The sequence below is a fragment of the Pseudorasbora parva genome, chromosome 25, assembly GCF_024679245.1.
Source record: "Pseudorasbora parva isolate DD20220531a chromosome 25, ASM2467924v1, whole genome shotgun sequence".
Taxonomy (NCBI): Eukaryota; Metazoa; Chordata; class Actinopteri; order Cypriniformes; family Gobionidae; genus Pseudorasbora; species Pseudorasbora parva.
In genome coordinates, this window is record NC_090196.1 from 26,158,387 (window position 1) to 26,175,757 (window position 17,371).

Below are 17,371 nucleotides of genomic sequence, written 5' to 3' on the forward strand. Positions count from 1 at the left end.
ATTACACTATCTATGCTAGTTCCAATATCTGTTTAATATGTCATTGAACGCTGATGTTTATCATCATTCAAGCTGTTTAAACCTTTCAACTGATTTCAAGCATTATTATAACAGTAACATTTAATTAAATTTAAAACAATTACCAGCATATCATAAAACAAGTAAAATGTATTTAAAAGAGCAAATTATTTTAAGTAATTACATTAATTACATCAGACTTGTAAGTAAAAAATACTTTATATAACTTAACAGGACAAGTTACATTTAATTATTACTTTGTCAATTTTACTCAGCATAGTTCAGTAGATTTCCATATCTGTAAAATTTACATAAAAAAATATTAGAGCAAAAACATGTCAGCGAGCTCTGTCGTTGCTCTGGTTGGTTGTAGGTTGGTTTTGATTCCATTGGTTACATTTTGAAATGTAGATTTTGGCAAGTTTTTGCTCTAATATTTTTTTATGTAAATTTTACAGATATGGAAATCTACTGAACTATGCTGAGTAAAATTGACAAAGTAATAATTAAATGTAACTTGTCCTGTTAAGTTATATAAAGTATTTTTTACTTACAAGTCTGATGTAATTAATGTAATTACTTAAAATAATTTGCTCTTTTAAATACATTTTACTTGTTTTATGATATGCTGGTAATTGTTTTAAATTTAATTAAATGTTACTGTTATAATAATGCTTGAAATCAGTTGAAAGGTTTAAACAGCTTGAATGATGATAAACATCAGCGTTCAATGACATATTAAACAGATATTGGAACTAGCATAGATAGTGTAATCTCAGTATCAGAACATTTGGAAAGCCTTTTAAACTAACAAAAACCTGAAATAAAATTCTGAAATGTTTAAAATGTAAAAATATTTTTTCAAAACAGTTATCAAATGATGGCAACCCTCGTTATTAAATAATGTGCAGTACATGCAACTAATAGAAATGTAAGTGTAAAGGTTGCACACAATGAACATTTTAGATGTCACAGGGTAAATAATTAAAAAAAGCAAGTCAATAAGGCATATAAATGCCTATGAACATTCACAGTACAAAAAAAGAAACAAGTCAACCAAGCAGCTTGTTTTTCAAAGAGCTTGCTTGAGCAGCTTGTTCTTCAACTTTAGGAGAGAGCTTAAGTGTATCAAGGTCCAGAAACGGTTTATTAAAAAATAAAAGGTTCAATCATTTGTGATTATTTTATGAACAATGTCTGAGCTTGTTACAAACAGTATTATTACAGAAGTAGAGGCTTTATACTATATTTAAAGATTGGACCATTAGCTCTTCATTTGTGACGTACTGTTTAAGCATTTGTAAATAAGACTGGAAGAAACCATGATTTTTGGTATTGGCTAAGCATGTGTGAACAGAAAATGTATGCATTTTAGAATTATTTTAAATGACTGGATATTGTGTGAAACCAACATGGATTGTGTTAATGTGTGGTAAAAACAGAAGGTCGTTGCGCGAATTGTGATTCGAGTTTTGGAAAATGCGCCTACAGATTGCGTCCTACAAGTACCCGCATGTTAAAAGTCCTACATGTCACCAGAGAGAAGTGTATAATTGTAACGCAGTCCAGTTATGATTTACAAAACAAAACAAAAAACAGAAATTAGATAGTGTTGAAATTTCTTTTTGTGCAGACTTTTAAGATAATGCTAAGATGATACTTTCAGTTAAAGACTTTTACTGACATAGTCATATTAATTTGTCTCAAGAAAAATTAAAACACAATGCGCATATTTTATGTAACACATCAATAATAATTTTAATGTTTTTCAAAAAATACAAACAATTTTAAACAATATTCTACAATTTGAGTGAATTATTATTAAGTTTGTAACATAGAGGGGATTGAAATTGGTTCCAATAAACAAAAAAACTAAGATAATGTCAAGTAACACAAAACAAGGAACATTACAATTACAATGTAATTGCTAAAATACTGCATGGTTTTACTGAAACGTTTTAATATTTTCAATACAAAGGACTTAACCATGTAATACGCCAATACTGATTGATTGATTGATTGATTGATTGATTGATTGATTGATTGATTGATTGATCATTCAGTATCACTCAACATATAACTCAGCTTAAAGAACATGTCTATTAGTGAAAAGGTGCTGTGCAGCATAGGCATGTCACTCCACAAGAGGACAAGACTCTTTGTACAGCATTCGAAAGGGTAGTCCTCTGGAATTGGGAAGTCATTATCAGAGTCGGAATCACTGCTGCTTTGAAGCCAATACTTTGAATTTCGAATTTCAGCCTCCTCATAACATTTACGCAACTTAAGGCGGTTTTGTTCATGTAGCGTCTTGTTCCTGCAGGTTGATACGAGTACGTAATCATCAGGCTTTGGTTCCTTACTGTCCTTTGTCACCTTGTACCTCACATTGGGCGTCGCTCCATCCCATTCGTTTATGTAATAGGTTTTACTAGCAACCCCATTAAGATCGCTCCAAACACGGTTGTAGAAAAATGACCAGTCTTTAGCGGAGAAAAGCACGCAAGGTGTCTCCGATGTAAGTTCTTCTTCAAAAAATTCCATGGCGTAGAGTTTGACCGTGTGTGATGTCTTGTCAAAAACAAACCCACCGATATAAACGTCACCTAGCAGAAATTCCTGTTTGACAAAATCTTCATCTTCATGAAGAAACTTGGTCAAATGGATCCTCTGTTTTTTCTGTAGTGCGTAAGGAAGGTTTTCTACCGTTTCAACAGAACTTCTTGTCGGTGTTACACCCACCAAAGATGTTTCAGTAGTCATTGTAACGCTAGAGTTGCAGACCGTTTCCTAACTTCTTTAAATAGGCCTACTAAATTATGTAGGTAGGGGGTGTAGCTTTGATGTGACTAACAAGAATGTGGTGCTTTCGATAGCCATAAAACACCAGCCGCTTTAACAGACTCAGTGAGATTAATCATGTCACGGCTTCTAACCCCTGTTCTGTGGATGGTAAACGTAATATTTCAAAAAGATCAAGACTCGCTATTCATGTTGACGCATTATGCAGACAGACCCCCTAAAATAACATAGTTTAATTTTTTTAATGCTGTATTATGCCTGTTTGACTCTGCTCAAAGTGTAGTCTTCGAAACAAAATGTAAAACTGTCCTCTACTGGCAGGGAAAAATCTACTTTACAAACTTTTACAATAGATCAGAAGAAAGGATTTCTGTATTATGATTTCATTATAGCTGAATGTCTCTTATCTTATCCGCGGTAAACATTTGTGGTAAATTGTGCACGCGTACTAATTGTTGCATAAAGATTATGCTTGAATTGACCTAGAACCTAAAACAGGAACAGGTTATGTTGATGCGGTATTATCCCGCTAACAAATCAGATGGAATTTTTAGCACATCTTGTTTATTACAACCGATGTGTCGGACGTCAGGGTCAAATGTCGATGATAGTTGACGACACGTCACAATCTTTAATGTCAAGTGGGATGTTGAAAGAAACGATTCGTTACATAATTTGAAATGTTGGTTTGTCAAAAGAAGAGTTTGGTCACACATTTAAAATCATCTAAACCTCATGCCTATCTGGGGGAGTAGTAAAAGTCATTATTTACAAATCCAAAATAACAAACTTTCACAATTGCTTGTGAATGTTTTTTTTTCCTAAATTGATTATAAAATGATACTTTCGTAAATGTACTTCTCGAATTACATAGAGATTTGCGCATGGATAAAACGCGTATAAGGCTAATGTTCAAAATGTGTCTATAACCTTTATAAGAGGAGTCTAACTTTGTTTAACAAGCGCAAACTTTAATGAATGCAACAGGCGTATATGTTTCAGCTGTAGAACAGCAGACTTACTTTTCACGGTGACGGTTCATGTGATTCCTCATCGTAGATGAGACTGAGACTGTAGTGACAGTAAAAGAAATATCACTTTAGTCAAACACTGTCAAATAGAAAGACTGTCGTGTCATTTCTTAATTTTCATTTATTCCTATAATGTTGATGGTGCTCAAAGAAGAGCCTTTGTCAAAAAAATTCAACAAACAAAACGGTCATCTGAAATGTAACTAAATATGACAATCACATCATCAACAAACATTGTGATTCTTGGTGTTTTAATCTTTTAGTAATTCCTCTAAAATGTCATGATACCTACAAAAATAGTTAAATAGTCAACATGTGTAAAACGTACTTGTTTGGTATGAACAAAGTTTTGTGTTCTAGGTGAGAAAAATTCACTAAGATTAGGTTTCAGGAGTGTTGCAAAACAAAATGTTTTCCCTGTGGTTGTGGAACATTGGAGGTGAATCGTTTGAAATGTAGGTTTGTCAAAAGAAAACAAATAAGTTTAGTCAGACGTTTAGTAAAAATGCTTAAAATGATTTGCACAAACTTGCACTGACAACGACCAGATAGGAATCTTTACCTAAAAACAAATACCGCCAGGCAAATAAAATGTGAACAGTAATCTTGATCATATGACTAAGAATAGGCAATTGGGGGAAAAAAATGTGTATCGCAATAAAGCGGACACTTTTTCTTATACAATGTCACTGCTTTCTTACTCTAGGCCTCTTGAATTTACGCAGAGTTTTGTGTCCCACATAATTCCTACAAAGAACATGTTTGGATTGTATCCGTATAGGGAAGAAGCAATGCCGATAAGCTTTAATCGATATCGATTCAATTGTGCCAAAAATAATAAAGGAAAAAGACATAAACAGTTGAAATAACGCATAACTTAGCTGGATTGGGATGCGTAAGGCAATAGTAAAGACTATGAAAAATGGTAAGTGTGATAGTAGCGTACAAATATTCACAAGTGAAAGATAAATATAATTGTCTTTGTTTGATAAGAAGCTTCATCTGGATCATTGTACCGCATGATTGTTACATGCCTGATGTGATACTTAAAAAAGACCTAGGTCTATTCCAACATCACAGAGAAAGTATTTTTTCTAATAGTTTGTCAAAAGAGAAAATAATCTGGTTTAGTTGTATTTTAAAACATTGCTTTTTCTTAAAATCAAATGTATTTGGTAGCGTGATTGTCTTGTTTCACAATGTATTAACTACATTTTTATCAGGCTAGTAAAAGTAGCATGAAACTTTGCAGAAATAGGAAAAGTACATTTTATAAAACAAAACGTACCAATTAACGGCTTTGTGTCAGAACACAACGGATATGTAGATGCATTTGGTAAACTTTTTCTTCAAATTTTAAACTAGTGTCATACAGTGTTTTATTTTGCTATCTTACATATGTAGTGTATCTTACAGTTGTGTGCATTGCAGCAAACATTATTGTCAACTAGGAGTTTAATTGATATTGAAACTTTGTAGAACTAAGAAAAGTAAAATATAGATCCATGGGACATGTACCATCTTAAAATGTAAGTTTAATATTAAGGTTTTTATGCACAATTTTAAATGTTACAGATTCACTCTGTGCTGTTTTGTGAATAACAACTGAAATGAATGACTACCTTGCAGGGCCTGCAAAATCGTTGGGGTCAAAGGGCAATCTCCCTGCTAGCGTCATCCGCTCTCCCAAAGTCTGTTCATGCTGGCCAACAGACAAACTGTCTCAACAACATACATGAGCATTACATTTTCAAAATTCTATGCATTTTGAGTAGATAACTGATAGTATATTTTATGTAAAGGGTATGTTTCCAAACTGATGAAGACCAGTTTGGAAGATGCAAGAAAATAAAAATCATATGCGACTTACAATCCTAGATCACGGCTACCATAAAATGTTGGACTATTGTAGTAGTAGTATAAGATATGACCGGTTATTATTTAAAGATCGTGCTTAGACATAAGACGAGTAAAATTAAACGTTACTAATGCTGTGTCTTTGACCACAGATGACAAACTTTGTCGATGTGTTTCATAGCATGGGGTTCATACAAGGTTAATCGTTTAAGACCTGCTTTGAATATTTGTAGAAATAAGATCTAAGATTTTACATTTTAAACAAGCTAAAGTTTTTGAACAGATGATTTTAGTAAGAATATACTTTAGGTTGAATTTAAGGAAAATCATTCCTACAATGTGGCATCAGATCTTATACGGTTGTCTCATAGGTAGATAAAGAAGATACGACTTTATTTAAACTTTAAAGATTGGATTTAGATCTCATTTAAACTTTAAAGATTATACTTTGAAAGAAAATTAGTACAAACTAAATATTGGCTCTGGAAAGGCATTGGCAGACAAACTTAACATGTGCTGTGACATGATGTACAGAGTCTCAGCTCTAACCCCTCCCGTCCAAGGGGGGTCTGAAGCATTCATTTCATAGTGGAGTACTCTGGGAGGATCGGAGGGTGTTTTGGCTTAAGCTATTTGCTTTTTATCTTCTTCAACTCTCTAAAAATTAAAGGTATTTTTATATTTATTTATTTTTATATTTATTATTATATTTTGCTAAAACTATAACTAAAAGTGTTCAAATAATTTTAGTAACATTTGTTTTTATTCATTTAAAATAGAGAAAAGTTAATTTTATAGAACCAATTACCGTGTTTGTGTGCGTGTGCGTTTCAGGTATTCCCCTGATCAAAATTTGACCCATGAGCAAAACAGCTTATAAATTATATTAATTAATGTATTATTTAATTATTTTTTAAAAGATGTGGAAAGTTAGATGCAGACTCTCTAAATATTATGATTATGATATTACTAAATAATATCTCTAGATGATTTTTGTGAACCCGTTTCATACATTGCGTTGCTTCATAAGCAGTGTGTTTTTTACTTCAACTCTATAAACATTTAATGCGTGTCGTGACCTGTGAGGCCCTGTAGCCCAACTCCCACGGATGAGGTACGTTTCAAAAGGGACGAATAGTGCCATATATTAGGTGAGATCTGAAGCGGATGGCAACAAGGTGTCAGGAATACACACCCACACACCCCACCCCATGGGTAAGAGAGGCTGCTTCAGGAGACATTCAGGAAATAGGATGCCTACATGGTATGGGAACTTTGTTTTTAAAAGATGTGGAATGTTAGATGCAGGTTCACTAAATATTGCTAAATAATATCTCTAAATGATTTTGTGTGAACTGTTTCATAACTTGTATTGCTTTATAAGTAGTGTTTTTTTACTTCGAATCTATAAACATTTAACTGAGCGGTATTTTTGTGACTCCGTTTTATTTAAAACTAAAATGGTTGGTTTAGGTTTTTTAATTATTGTTTTTATTAAACTATTTTATAAACATTCAACTTTTGCGGGGTAGATTTTCGTTTATATTATTTGAAAAGAAGAGAAGGCTTGTGTGAGATACATTTCACAGTACAGCATGATAATATGGTATGAGGAGGAGGAGGAGGGTCCTGATAGCCCCGAACTTCAAAAGAAAAAACTTTCTGTCACAAATATATCATACCCTCTTCAAAGGATAAAACTTTCCGTCACAAATATATATCATACCCTCTTCAAAGGATAAAATACACCATATATTATCATTATTAACGACTTCATATATTATTAACGACTTCAAAACATCATATATTATACCCACTTCAAAGGATAAAAACTTTCCGTCACAAATATATCATACCCACTTCAAAGGATAAAAACATCTGTCAAAACATTATATATTACACCGGTAATCCCCATCAACCCCGGAAGGGCAAAGGGGACGTCATAAATTATACCCGTAATCCCCATTACCCCCAGAAGGTCAAAAGGTCACGTCATAAATCATACCGGAAACCCCTCCATGACCGTGACCCCGGAAGTTCAATCGGGCAAAAGGTCAAAAGGTCAAAGCCATAAATCTTTTTGTCATAAAGTGAATCCTATTACTACTGTCATATAACTATATAACTATATATATATGTGTGTGTGTGTATGTGTGTGTTTGTGCGTGACTATATATAGTCATATAACTATATAACTATATATATATATATATATATATATATATATATATATATATATATATATATATATATATATATATATATATATATATATTAGTTGACAAATAATTAATTCCTTAAATAAGATGTTAAATGCCATCCTAGGTGTATTGACATTCTTCTTTCACATTATATTTAAGAGGTGGTTGATTATGAGTTCACTTTTTAAAACTTTAGTTAGTGTGTAATGGTGCTGTTTCAGCATACACAATATCTGCAAAGTTGCATCTGCTTAGTTTAGAGCAACGGGAGATATTTTCTTTTAAATAAATCGCTTTTTAAGGGCTACAACAAACGGCTGGTAGGGACTACACAGACTTTCTCCCGGGATAGAGACATCACCTAACCCTGAAATTTACATAAACATTGCCTCCGGGAACACGCAATAAAGGAGGTGAGATTATTATGACAGAATATGCTAATCAATGACTTTAAGATAGTTAACTCCACATCAGCTACATGAATTCATCAACTAACCATTCGGAAACCTCCTGTTGCATTCTACACGGTGTCACACCTCTGAGTCTCTCCATAGTTGTCTGACTCCGGTTTGAACATAAAAGGCTGAACAGTTTCATTGCCTGTCTGGATAAGGTTATCAAAACTGCTAACTGGAGTTCTTGAAGCTCCGCCCCATGAGCAGCAGCTCATTTGCATTTAAAGGGACACACAAAAACGTCACATCAAAACTAACAGATTGTCTTCTATTATGTTCAACACACATACTTATGTAAAAATCTCAGAAAATTTAGTTTAGGGTTTCATGACCCTTTAAAACTTGTCGTTTTACACCATGTACTAACTACATGTGACACGAAGCCACGACACACAATAAAAGGAATCTTTTCCATGTTAATTAGTTTTGTCCTAACCAGCCGGAATAACAACACAAAACATGGCAATGATAATCTCAGTTCATGTGCTTTTATTTAATGTTAAAAGCGTCTAATGTGACATTGAATATCATTTAGTGCTCCCAGCTTTGTTAGCCGTACTATAAGCAATAATGAATTATTCACCTTAGATCTTGAAATTAAACAAACTGAAACAAGAAAGTGGAACGTTTGGAGAGTATATACCTGACAAATTATTATTTTAATAAAAATATGCTAATGTCTGTAAAATGTCAAAAAGACAGTCAAGCATATTTTCAGTTTTCATATCCGCAAGTAAAGCTGATGATGTTTCTGATCAAATGAGACCACGAGAAGACTTAATAATATTTGGTCTCAAATTAGACGGAATACATGACGGCATAATACATTAGGATGTAGGGCCGTGCAGAAACTTTGGGAATGATGCTCTTTCAGTTTATATAGCTCTTAACGTTTAGTGATGTCATTAAATGCCTTTTAATTGTTGTTTAGGATCTGACAGTTATTCATTTACAAATTAAGCACTGCGGGTGACCTAGTACACTTGCCAAAATGCACTGTGTCTGACTTAACCTTCAATTTCCAATGTTGTGAAAGAACCAGTGGTATAACAGCTGCAACTTTTAACTCTTTCTTGACTCATAATCTGATCAGACTGCCAAAAACATTTAACTCAAAACAATGTAGTGTACTATAAATGCCAACTACTACTAAGTAGGCATCGCAGAGTACACAGTTTTAGACATACCCAGTGAAATGATACGCCATAACAAATAAAGCACATCGGCCTTGTTTCTGGGCTGTCCGTGAGGAGAATTGATCTGTTGTACCATGTGTGTGGTGGCAGAGGCCTGCCATGATGGCAAGGGTTCAACACTATCGATTCCTCAAGGGCCTTGGGAATTGGCAGACCGAGCAAAAGCTGGATAAGTACTTCATGCCCCAGCAGCTAAGCTAACACTATAGTCCACCTCCAAATATACCACTTGATTGTTTGGTTAAGCTGGTACCTGCACTGAAACCTTTATAGTATTCGGGTTAATTACTGAGTAATGGACAAAGACAAATGGTGAGGAAAGAGTTTAGGCATCACCTTGATTGACTGATCTGTAGAACATGTTGCATGTTAGAAAGATACACAATCGAGGAAAAGGATAAATCTCTAATCTTCTGTAATCTTGTTACACGATAAATTTAGTAAATTAATTAAGGTAATGACTGAAATCGATAGCAGTTCATAATTACTTTCTGGGGAAAAGGCCTCAAGTGTATATGGACAACTAATTAACTGAATTCCACAGTGGTTTGGGTGTTAAATTGCTATTCTTGACTTTCTTTGAAGGAAAAAACAGAAATGTCAAGATCGAAGAGCTCTTGATGGATCCCATATGTGAAATAAAACGGAGAACGGAACCAATCTTGGTTAAGAAAAACACCATATTAATTTCTAAAGTAAAAAGGTGTCTTGACAAACCAAATGTGTAGAGGTTCCAGCCATTTCCTCTTTGAGCAGGCGTTTTTTAAAGGGTTAGTTCAGCCAAAAATGAAATTAATGTCATTAATGACTCCCCCTAATGTCGTTCCACACCCGTAAGATCTCCGTTCATCTTCAAAACACAGTTTAAGATATTTTATATTTAGTCCGACAGCGTATCTAAGTGTATGCACACTATATTGTCCATGTCCAGAAAGGGAATAAAAACATAATCAAAGTAGTCCATATGTGACATCAGTTAGTTCATTAGAATCTCTTGAAGCATCGAAAATACATTTTGGTCCAAAAATAACAAAAACTACGACTTTATTCAGCATTGTCTTCTCTTCCACATTTGTTTTCAAACCTCAAATAAAGATATAAATGGTCATGAATCAGTAATTGATTCATGATTCGGATCGCGTGTCAAACTGCTGAAATCATGTGACATTGGCGATCCGAATCATTAATCAATCCGCTGATTCATGACCATTCAAATCTTTATTTGAGGTTTGAAAACAAACACGGAAGAGAAGACAATGCTGGATAAAGTCGTAGTTTTTGTTATTTTTGGACCAAAATGTATTTTCGATGCTTCAAGAGATTCTAATGAACTAACTGATGTCACATATGGACTACTTTGATAATGTGTTTATTTCCTTTCTGGACATGGACAATATAGTGTGCATACACTTAGATACGCTCTCGGACTAAATATAAAATATCTTAAACTGTGTTCTGAAGATGAATGGAGGTCTTATGGTTGTGGAGCAACATTAGGGTGAGTCATTTATGACATTAATTTCATTTTTGGGTGAACTAACCCTTTAAGTCCCACTGAAGTATTTATTTCTCTTTCATCGTTTAATCAAAAGATCATTACCAGGTCACCTAACCCTCTCAGTCGTCCTTCCTTTATTACTGTAATCTATTTGCGCCCGCTCTCCATTCCTACAAGCAGCGGTCATTTCTATTTGTGGCAAAACGTTAGTCCTTTTTATAAACCTCTGAAAGGGCGAGCCAGGTTTTGATCGCAGCAGAATGAGGATCGGCGCATCGGCAGAACCATCAGTCACGGTTCATACATGTTTAAAACACGCAACATGGAGTGATGGATGTTCTTTCCCAGCCAACTCACCGGTGAACTTCCACAGCAGCCGGCGGATGAGAAAGATCCATTATCTCTTCTCGTTGAAGGTCGGCCAAACGGATGCGGCCCACATCTCGAGAAAACGCCGCACACGGATGAGGCGGAGCAGAAAACATTTCCCCTCACCTAAGAGGTCTCTCCAGGAGAGCAAGATTTCTCATTTCTGCGGCTGACAGCCTCACTGCGGTCGTAGGCACCCCTCTTGCTCCGGGACTCTCGCCGTTAGGTGCTCCATTCCAACTCTGAAGACGTCTGCCGGTATTTTATCAAGTGCAAAAACCTGCCAAACACACAAACGGAGAAGATCTAGGCTGCCGCAAGTTCAGTGTGCTTCGAAAGAATGATTGTGCCCTTGTCCAAAGTAACCTCAATTTCAGACTTGGACAGCCTGTGTAATGAAGCCCAGAAAGAGAGTGGTCAAGATAGAAAGCCAAGAGCGGCGGAGAACACAATAAGACTCCTCTGACGAGTCGAAAGCGAAGAGATGGAAAAGAGGAAGTGATCGAGCCTTCAAGTGAAGTACATCAGGTATTTTCTTTGACCCCGCTTGTACGGATACAAGCGACACCAGGTTTAATGAAAGTGAAAGTGTCACAGATCCTCCAAAAGTTACCTATTGGTGGCCAGCAAGTGACGTTGCATCCACTTTCACAAGCTGCAGTGTACATGAACCGGTAATAAATATTTATCTCCTAATAGTATCACTGCATTTTCAAAGGGAATGATGGATTCCCTTGTCTTTGCCCACCTTGAAAAGCCACCTCATGAATATTTAACACGCTCCTCCAAACAATTTTCACATTTTGTCATTGTCAATAATTCATGCCATCAAACATTCCGCAAGCTTTTTTTTAACCCATAGATGCACGTCTGAGATTATAAATTTAGAAAGGAAACCCCAGCTATGCATTTCTTTCATGCACTAAATGAACAGAGGAACTAAATGTTGCATCTGTATAACTGTACATGCATGTTTCAAAAACACTCCACCGCTAAGTCACGTAATATCACACTTTGTACTTTGCACATCCATTTGCGCATCAGCTTTTTTGCCTCAGGACCAGGAGAGAGATGCTTTTTTGTACAAAAGCCATTTTGATGAAGCCAAGCCTCCCTCACCCAGAGCAGCTGTCCCCCAAATTACCTCTCCGGTGCGTTAGCAAGAGGTCTTTGGCAGATTCCATCATTGGCACTGACAGAAACACCATGGTAACCCAGCCAAAGGGGAAACCATGCAGAAAAATATGGAAATTGCCACTTAAAGCCGTCCATCGGCCCCCTTGTCAGCATTCGGGCCTCTGCACTCTCGTATTGTCTAGCGCTTGTATCTGTTTGTCCATCGTCCAGAAACAGCACTCAACTCCACTCCAGGCGCTTTTTGTGACGTCGCAGTCAGGCACGAAGAGTGTGAAATAGCGCTGAAGTGTGTTTTGACAACCTTATTGCTGCGGTCATCGACAGAGAGAGATCTGGGTCCAAATGTGTGCCCATCTAACAACTTATCTTAGCAGAGCAGACATCCTGTTTTTCAGGACAATAAGAAGCAGTGAAGTATTTTACGACATCTGGGTGAATTCCAAACCGGTGAGGGTGAAATGTATTGCCGTTAGCTGCTGGTAACAATGATATTAACCCTTAAATGCATACATCAGGTCTTTAATGAGCCGGGACGTGATTCACTACCCTCCTCCTCATTCATTCATATAAGTTAGATATCAACCTTCTTATTATTCCTCAATCAATTAAAGCTACACTATGTAACTTTTCCGTCCGCTAGAGGGCGCCTATTCTAAACAAAGGCGTAGTTTGATGACGCCAAGTTTGAGCTCAGAATCTTGGGACATGTGGCCTTCACCTCACAGCCGGTGGAAAAGAATTGGGATTGGACTAATGTTCATGGATCCGGTTATTAACGTTACTGTAGTGTGAAGCAGAGCAGGACCGAGTGTTGTTGAGCTAAGCAAGGCCGCTGGAGCGATTGTTAATCAAACACACAGCTCGCGAGCAGCGGGACTTATATTATGACGGGACGGGACACAGCAGTCTGTGCCATTTTCGCTTTTCCGGTCATGAGTATGAGGTAACGCAGCTCTGTTTATCATATTAGATACATTTAAGTGTGTTTAAAATGATGTTATGATGTTACTCTGTGCGTTCGCTCAGCGGCTGCTGTGACACTTGTTCACACTGCTAAGAGTAAAGCATTTATGTCAAATAAAACCGGAAACCGAGGGTAACGCAGATATGACACAACTGACAGGCGACTCCCTCAGACATCCCGGGTCCTTGGTTAAAATAGCAATTTTCTCACAATTTACAAATAGTTAGAAACATTTGGGATATTGTAAGAACTCAACTAAACAAAATATATTACACTGGCCTAGTGGTTTCTTTATATTTTACTGAAAAAATGAGCCCGATCTCATGAAAATGCGTATAAATAGTAAGAGTGTGCTATCTCGTGGAATGTATATGCCAAAATGAGTTTTGGCGTGCATATGGTATGCGGTTTTTCGTGTGCATATGAAACGCACTTTATGGCGTATTATGGCGTATATGTACGAACCCCCCACCCCACCCCACCACCCTAAACCTACCCAAGAGCGTGTCATATACACGCCATAAAGTGCGTATCATATGCATGCAAAAAACAGCGTAGCATTTGCACGCAAAAACTCATTTTGGCATATCCATTCCACAAGATTTCACATTCGTACTATATATACGTATGACCATGAGATCGTGTTGGAAAAAATACTACAAAGTGCACCTTTAATTATAAACAATATAGCAAGAAAATTCTAAAGTTTATAGTAAAAGTTTGCCTGTTTTCCCATTCATTTTTTGTTAAACATTTTTTTTAGGGTCGTAAAAGACCTGAGGTTTGTAATAGTGTAAGTATATATATTTTTTTCTGCACAACAATAATTGAATCATTGATAAATGAATAAGTGCCATTCACCTTCATTCCACAAGGTAGCAATGTCTGATACACACTGATAAAGTGGCGTTTCACTCATAGTTACCACAGGCAGAAAACAAAAGAATAGAAAGTATCATAAGCAAAACCTGAAATGGTTCAGTGATTTACAGCAGAGCAAGTGCTGAACACAATCAAATATTAGTCTCACTGATGGTGGATCTGGTGAAGAAGCTGTCAGCGATCACAATATTGATTTTGAAATAATAGATTAAATAGAATGCATATATGAGCCAGATGCTGAATGTACTGGGAATTGAGCTCTGACGAGGACGGTGATGATGGTATAAAACATCTGCTCAAACTGAACCCCTCAAAGATTCAAGAGGTAACAAAATATGCTTTATTTTATTCCATTTATGCTGTAATTGTTACTCTAATATCAGGAGAGTTTTATATTATCGCGACAGGTAGAGATCCATCCGTGTTAGATATAGATCCGGGACACTAAAGATCCCAACCGTGTAATAATGATTGGCGAAACATTCAGGCATTTAAGGGTTAATGCCTTCAGTCAGATATTTTAATCTGATTTTTAATTATAAGGTATTTACTCTGTGAGTAGTTCTACTTTTTTTGATATACTAAAACTGAGGATACTTCAATTCCCGTTTATTTGTAAAGCGTTTCTTTCAACACGCGTCCTTTCAGAACTGCTTTACAGAAAAGGGAAGTTTCAAAAATGAATCCACAGTGATTCTAAGTGTACATGTGGGCTCTACGCTAGCTTTTCAGCACTGAGAATCAATTAATATAGAACGCTCTGCCAATATTCCTGTTTCTTCACATGTAAATTGCTGGTCACACATAAAGAGAGCAGGCGAAGACAAAAACATTACTTACAATTCACCTCAAGGCTGAGCTGCAATGTGTCACATCAACAAAAACTGTTCATCGATAAATCTCATCAAAATCCTCATTGACTGGTCAGTGATGATGAGTGTCTGCAAAATAAAAAAATATGGTTTGGGGTTCAATACGCAGTCATGCTTTTAAAATTCCTAATGTAAATTCAAAAAGACATCCAATTTCCTAAGGATTGGAATAAACAACTTAAAACTAGTTTTTCATTTGGTACATTTTTGCTACATAATGGTGAAGGGCAGACGGATATCTGTTTATGGAACAACTTCAGCTGTGTAAATGTATTTGTCAGGGGTCATATTTATGAGTATTATCAACAGTTCCATCCTAATTACCGCCATCAACACGGGCCATTGCTACCATGTGTGGTGCCCTCAAACACAATCCGTCTGTCCTGTGACACCAGAGATAATTTTGATATAGCACGTTATGAGTGAAACGGAAAAAAACGGGAGCAAGAGAGGGAGGCCAGCTCGAACAGCGCAAACAGATAAACAGGAACCATAATGGCAGGAAGCCTGCTCCGAAAAAGGTCCCCTATGTTTGTATGTAATGCAATCTAATAATTAGGATCAAATTCCATTAACAGAGGCCTGTCTTCAGCAAAAATTCTGCTTCATTAGAAGGAACGAGCAGCCAGCACCCCTCCCAAACTCAAATGCGCACCCACGCGCATTTGCCTGCATGCCCTCCGCACCATACGCAATGCACTGAAACTGTCAGGTATAAATTTCGCCTTGTGCATCTCCCAGCAGCCTAATTACCATGCTAATGAACAACTAAAAGCTGCAAATTAGGATGGGAGTAGCATTGGGGCTGTACCACTCTATGCCTCCCAGTACCACCCGGATGAAATAAGCACTGCAGCTGAAAAATACCAGGTCATTCTAAGGCAGAGGAACTGGATTTATAACCTAAAGGATCTAAGGGCCCCACCGGTGATCAGGTTTCAGCTTAAACAAGCCACCGTTGAAAAACCTAATTCTAATTTGAATGGTCTAGTCCAGATTTATGGGCTAAGACAAAGATTAATTGCATCAAGGATCAAGGATCAAGCCAAGAAAGTGTTTATCGAAACTGAGAGCATGTGGAGTCGAGATGGAACGCATGTAAACAGAAATGTAAACAGGTTCTTATTTATCTCCACAGTTTATTTACTGCTGATCTAACATCTCTCTACGGAGTTTGTGCTGAAAAGTAATTAGCATTTCACGGTTTCACACAGTCAGATAACCAGCAAATATCAACAGTGAGGGAAGCTTGTATGTACTCTGCCACAGACTTTCACTTTTATGTTATCAATATATCGAAACTGAACTTCATGGCAGTATATCCGTTATTAAAATGAACTAATAGTGTATGTTCCAGACTTTGCTGCACACAAGGAGGGGTTGAAAAGCTAAAGAGCGTCTGATTGCAAACATTTAGTTTTGCACATAATTATTAGCAATTCAGTGCCTTCATGTAATTGTAGTAGACCAAGGTTGAATATTTCTATTATGATTTTGATTTTACTTCTGATGCTAGCTGAATAAAAGTAATATTGGTCATATTTTGTTGGGACGGTTACTTTTGAAATGTGATAGGTTACAGATAACAAGTTTCTCCTCCCTCTCTCATTTTTGACAATAAGGGGATAGGGGGAGATGTGAGAGATGTTTCAGCCGGGACTTTTTGCTGCGCAGAGTCGAAGTACTCTCAGAAGTGCTATTCCACCATACATTATAGTTCTCCTTTTTAATCCGCTTAGAAAAGCGCCACATTTTATATTATGTCACCATACTTGATCGTTCAACTATTGGTGTAAGTGTATTTAAATAGGGAAAACGTGGAGGTGTTTGGTCGCTTCTAACTTGATCTCTGTTTGGTACCATAGTGAATGAACTGGGCTTAGTGGGCTAAATGCTATCAGATTGTCACCGCGCGTCAGAGCGATTAAGTGCACACACTGAGATGAGACAGGGATGTATCAACTAGTCTTAGTTAAGGGAATAACATATAGTTTAATATGAAAAAGTGGTGAAGTATCCCTTTAAGTTTAAGTAAAGTTTTTCAAGTCTTTTAAGTACAATAAAGAAAGAGTATTACAACAACAAAAAA

At 36.3% G+C, this 17,371-nt stretch overlaps 1 long non-coding RNA gene across 1 annotated transcript in view; it reads right to left on the reverse strand.

Moving 5' to 3' along the window:
- Positions 1–11,306: 11,306 nt before the first annotated feature.
- Positions 11,307–17,371, reverse strand: part of LOC137065500 (uncharacterized) — a 73,507-nt gene continuing 67,442 nt past the window's right edge. The window contains exon 3 of the long non-coding RNA XR_010901654.1: positions 11,307–11,707. This is a non-coding gene — a long non-coding RNA (uncharacterized lncRNA). The remainder of the gene's footprint in view (positions 11,708–17,371) is intronic.